This window comes from Callospermophilus lateralis, unplaced genomic scaffold (assembly GCF_048772815.1).
Source record: "Callospermophilus lateralis isolate mCalLat2 unplaced genomic scaffold, mCalLat2.hap1 Scaffold_1036, whole genome shotgun sequence".
Lineage (NCBI taxonomy): Eukaryota > Metazoa > Chordata > Mammalia > Rodentia > Sciuridae > Callospermophilus > Callospermophilus lateralis.
In genome coordinates, this window is record NW_027510552.1 from 474,278 (window position 1) to 480,277 (window position 6,000).

The following is a 6,000-nucleotide window of genomic DNA, read 5'->3' on the forward strand; positions in this document are numbered from 1 at the left end:
TCTGTCCACTCAATAGGACTTACTTTATAAACAAATTTTTATCATTAGAATCACCTTAATTTCTGTTGCTATAATTAAAGAGATGGTAAGAAATTTTTTAGAGTGGAGTCCTCTCTATGGCAATTGGGGGAAGATTTGTGCATTCATTCAGCAATTATTTCCCCAGTGCCTTCTGTGTGCTGGACTTTGTGATAGGGCTACAGTGTGACCAAGGGAGACACAAGTCCCTGGCCTCATGGAGCATCCACTTTAGTGGGAAAAAATGGTACTTACAAATGAACTGTCATAAAATATCAGGAAGTGATAGAAAAATAAATTAAGTAGGTCAAAGAGATGGGAGTGGTCTGGTAAGGCTTCATTAGAAACTCATGAATGGGAGCCAGCCATGGTCACACCCACAGGGAGAACATTCCAAAAACACATGCAAAGGTCCTGAGGTGGATGCCATCTGGGCATGTTGAAGAATGGAGAAGGTCACTTGTGGCTGCCACAGAGTAAGGGGGGGAGGAGAAGGGAAGGAGGTGATGCAACAAGAATGGGCAGGGTCAGATCATGTTGGATCTGGAAGGCTTTGGGAAGCCAATGGACCCTTTGAACAAAGGCATGGCATAGTCTAATGTATGATATGAAAGTTCCTCTGGCCAGTGTGGATCACAGCTTTGTGGATGGTAGACAATGGAGGCAGGGAAAACAGGTAATTATTATAATTAACTAAGTGAGAGAAGATGATGGTCTGCAAGGGACGGAGGGGAAGGGTCAGATTCAGTGTAAGGATTGGATATGGGTGGTCAGTAAAAAGAGAGCAGTCAAGAAGAGTACCCAGATTTGAGCCTGAGGGAATTGTCTGAATGGTGGGAAAAAGCAGTTTTGCAGGCAGTGGCTGCAATCAAGGTTGTGTGGTTGTATCTACTTTAAGATGCTTGTCATCCATCAGCTGGGAAATGTCACATAGTAGGTGGCACTTGGATGTTTTTAGAGGGGGAAGGTCTGGGAAAGTGATTGGGAGTCATCAGTGTATGTAATTTAAAGCTAATGGAGTAAATGGAGTAATAGAAGAGAAGCAGCCTGAAGACCATGTCTTGCAGCTTTCCAATGTTGGGGATCTGCAGGAAGAGGAGGTTAGGAGGGAGCAGTCATTCCAGTCATTTGCAGGGTCCAGGAGTCGGGAAGAAGTGTTTCAGTGGTCTCTGCAGTCAGGTTAAGTTCTGTAGAAAGTGTGAAGGTTGGATTTTATCTTTGGAATGTTCTCTCACTTTTCAGTGTTTTTTTTTTTTTTTTTTTAATCTTCTCTGTGATCCCTTTCACCTGAGACTATTGCAGTCCCCTTCACATGAGACCATTGGTTTTTCTCATCCAAGATATCAACTGTTCAAATTCTCAAAGGATGGTGTTCTGACTGGCAGCCTCAGAACTACTGGGGACCTTGTTAAAAATGCCAATTGTTGGGCTCCACTTTAAACCTGTCAATCAGATGCTCTGAGGGGTGGAGGCAATGAGTTGTCTTTTTTGCTTTTTAGTTGTCAATGGACCTTTTTTATTATTATTATTTTTACGTGGTGCTGAGAATTGAACCCAGTGACTCACATATGCCTAGCAAGTGTTCTACTACCGAGCCAAAACCCCAGCCCCAGTGAATTGTGTTTTAACAAACTTATGATGCATGCTGAAATTTGGGAATCACGGCTTTAAGAGAAGGAGAAAAACTGAATCAAGAAAAAATAACAGATGAAAATACACTCTTATTTCTCTCTGGACCAGCTTTCTGAACCCAAAGAAATGAATGCATTTTTAAGTCTCAGCCAGTAGTAGACTGCTATTGAGACATCTTCATTGTGGCCACGAAGCTCTCAAGGCCTAAAAATCATAACAATAGGAAGATATATATCCTGTTTTTTATATGGGTTCTACTGATAACTCTTCTAAATAGTATTATAAATGTTCTCTGATCCTAACTACAGTCACAATGAAAATTTTGGCATTTTAGTGGGCAATCCAAAATCACTAGCAACCATTCAGAACTTATTTTGTTTAACCACAACTTATCTACCAGGCAGTTTTAAATAATTCCTGAGGCTAATAATAATAGAAACAATAATAATAATAATAATAATAGAACATTTGTTGAGTTGTGAATTTTATTCATAAAATATATTTCAAATTTATTTTAGCCTTTTAAATAATAGAGATTAGTGTATATATAGTCAGGCATTATAGTAGTAAGGGCTCAAGAAGATTAGAAATAAATGAATCCAATTAAAGAACATGTCTCTGAGATTTGATATGTCATAGATATGAATGAACTGTTTGCACAGCAATGTAAAGAAACCATTAATGTATAACTATCTAGAAGAGGTTTAATCAATAATAAATGTAATAGGACATATTTTTAAATATTTAAACTAAACAAATGAAGATTTATGCATTTGAAAACATTGCATTATGCCATTGTTTTTGCTGTGTCTTTTCCCGTGGAGTTCAAAGTCTGAGATTCTACTCTGCTTTGATTCACAAAAATTCCAGTGTGTTGGTATTATGCAGAGCAAGGCAGAGCTTCTAATCATGTTCTGAGTGTTTACTTTGTTGGATCTCCCTACCTGAGGCCCGAGGACCTGTGGGAGAATTCAGGGACACTGTGCCCTTGAATTTGGGGTCCAAATTTCTTAGTTTACAATGATTTAATGTTGACTAAAGTTTTTTTTTCTATTCCTGAGTTTGTGTGGAGTTCCTGCCATAGTGGAAGATATTTTTAGAGTTTAGAAATTAGCTTTGCTCAGTATCAGAATAATTAGGTGAGAAAGCCGTTCCTGTGAGGTTGAGTCTCAAACAAATATAAGGTATTAGGTGATGAGATCTCCATTGCTTTTCTTTCCTAGGGACTAAAAGAGTTCTAAAAGGAACTTGAAAAACATCAGGTTAATAAGTGAGAGTGAAGTGCATGTGAGGTATGAGGAATGCACACAGAGGGTGGGGCAGGTTGGAAGGAGTGGAAGAAGATAGCGAAGAGGGGGCACAATAAGGTGTGCATTTTGTTTACTTTTTGTTTGAGAATTTTTAAAAAGACAAACCTGATTGACATTGTATTATTTTTTCTTTTGATTGATATTATTAAGACATTTTCTGATTAATTTATTTTGTTCTGATTTTTAAAGACCCAAATCCTCCTTACCTCTCCCAAATATAAGAAATAGAAAAACTATAAGAGCAATATCATTTGGAACTTAGATCTGAAAGATTTGCAATGTGTTGAAAACTTTAGTACCTAAAGAGTGGTTTTCTGATCATAAAAATTAAGTTCCTTATCCAAATATATGCCCACCACCCCCAAAGTGGGACATCATTTGAACAATGATAAATATGCCATTTTTAATTCACACAAATCTAAATTGTTATAGGAAACCACATAAAAAGAGTATTTTCTCCCTCAGTTGTAGTAATAATTTAAGTTCTATTCTCCAAAGAAAGAGACATAAAAACCATATAGTTCATATGAAAGTCTTTAGAGACAGATGACTCTGTAAACTTTTAAAGATGAAAAATAAATCAGAAAGTAGGGGAAACAAACAGATACTGAGAGAGCTTTTGAACATTTGGATATTTAAGTTGTAATTATTATTCCTCAGAAGGTAGCATGTGGGAAAGATTTTGTAGTGTTTTCTCTTTTGTATTTAGTATGTGCAAAGATAAAACCCTAGAAATAAAAAAAAACTTGGGGAACCATTTCAATATGAGGTGGGGATGCCTGAAATTTGCCTCAATTAGTGTTTTTCTAAAGAAATATTATTTCTGATTATACATACATGCCTATTATAAAGAATTAAGGTAATAGAGACACGTAAAAGAGGAAACATATTTTCATCTATTTGACAGATATCTGCACATAACATTTTATTTCATTGCCTATCACTGTCCATATGTAATACATGCTAATTTAAATAGAAAAATGTCACTTCCTTATGTTTTTTTGTATCACTGTAATTGAAATATTTAATGACTATATAACATTTTCTCACATGGATACATTTAACTTAGTAATTCCTTTATTTATAGTTCTTATTTCATTATTTCCGATTAAAAATAGAAATTATCTGATAAGCACTGTCATATATATTTTTGATGCTTATATTTGATTATTTTCTAGGAATGTTTTAATCCTCCTAGTTGATATTCCTGGATTTACAGTATGCCTATTTTTAAGCTGCTTTATAAACACTACTCTCTTACCAGTAGCATATACAAATGCTCATTTATTTCATCTTCTTTCATTGAGATTCATTGTCACTCAGAAAACTTTGCCAATGTGAAAAGGAAAATGGCCTCTGTTAGCTGCTTTAATTCCTATAGGTTATCATACATGAGGCTAAAGCTTTTAAAAATATTTTTCAGCAATTTGTTCATTGTTCATATTCTTTTTAAATTTTTGTATGTGGAGATATTATATTCATTATTGATTTCTAGGAGTTATTTCTCTGGGGGTTAAAGCACTGTTCCTAGTGCGGCATCGCAGTGCATGCCTGTAATCCCAGCCGCTTGGGGGCTGAGGTGGGAGGATCTCAAGTTCAAAGCTAGCCTCTGCAACTTAGCAAGGCCATAAGCAATTTATCAATACCCTGTCCCAAAATTTAAAAAAAAAATATTACAAGGGCTGGGGAAGTGGTTCAGTGGTAGAGTGGTCCTGGGTTAAATCCCTAGTCCCAAACAAACAAGCAAACAAACAAGCAACACTCTTCCTTCTAATTCCTTCAGTATAATTGCAATAGTTCCAAATGGTTCAGGATGAAATTAATTTAGTATTTTATTATGCCCAAGTATCACATATGCTGTGCCTGAATTGCAATTTGCCAAAATCAGTGCATTTAATCAATGTGCATAACACTGAAATAGTAAGATAGGATTGGCTTCTTTGATATAGGTTCTTACAGAATTTCAGGATGATTATGAATTATAATCTGAGAATTTAAAAAAAACTCACATGAACTTGCTTACCTAGTAGACATCTCTCATTTGTATCGAAAGGTTTGACAGTTTTTGAGTTTTGGATTTGAGATGAGTCAAAATTTATTGAAATTAGAATCATTTTGTTAATCACTCGCAAAGTGAGCATCTGTTCTCTATGAGATGTTGTGATGGACAGTAAATAAAGGATGTTATACAAGAAGGAATTCAAGAGGTGGTTGTCAGGGTACAACTTTGGCCACACTGTAAGATGGAATATTGAACCAAATGAGCAGTAGAGGCAGTGAGTGGTGGAGGAACTCAGAAGACAGAGCAAGGAGAAATCACTGGAAGGGCAGGGACACAAATTCAGGGGCAGTGTGGTGGCAGATGTGGATAGAGCTGCATCCCAGCTTGTTTCATGAACTAGTAGGAAGGAATAACTTGATTCCCCTTATGAGCACAGAGAGCGTGGCCACAACTTGTCAACATATTACTGATTTTCCCTTTAATTTTTGGTTGTTATTATTTGCCTATTAATTAGAGTCATGTCATTCCTTCTCAAAATCACAGTGTGGTACTAAACCTTATGTCTAAGGCATTCCTTACCTTTTGGTGCCATCCACTGCAGAGTGTGTTGGAGGAAACTTCAAAATGGAGAAAGACATAGGCACTATTTATGTAAAAGAAAAGATTTTGGGAACCAACCTCAAATCCACTTATTGAGTGTGAGACTATTACATTTTTACTATTCACATCAGGAAAAAAATCAGTGCACACTTTCAACATTTTTGCTTTAAAAATCCCATCAGCTAAATGTCTTATAAAAATGTTTTTAGGTTCTGATTTTCACTTAACTGCAAGGCACAATCTGCTAAACTGTCCATCACTATATAGTTAGGATTCTCTTTCCTACTATTTATGATAAGGAATTCCTCATTTCCTATTCAGCCCTCATCAGCAGTGTCTTTAACAAACATATTCCTATCAGCAGATGATTTGAGTATTGGGTTTAGTGAAGTATGTTCTGAACCATGATCCTCATTTCCTACTGAAGAGTCTCTAGCA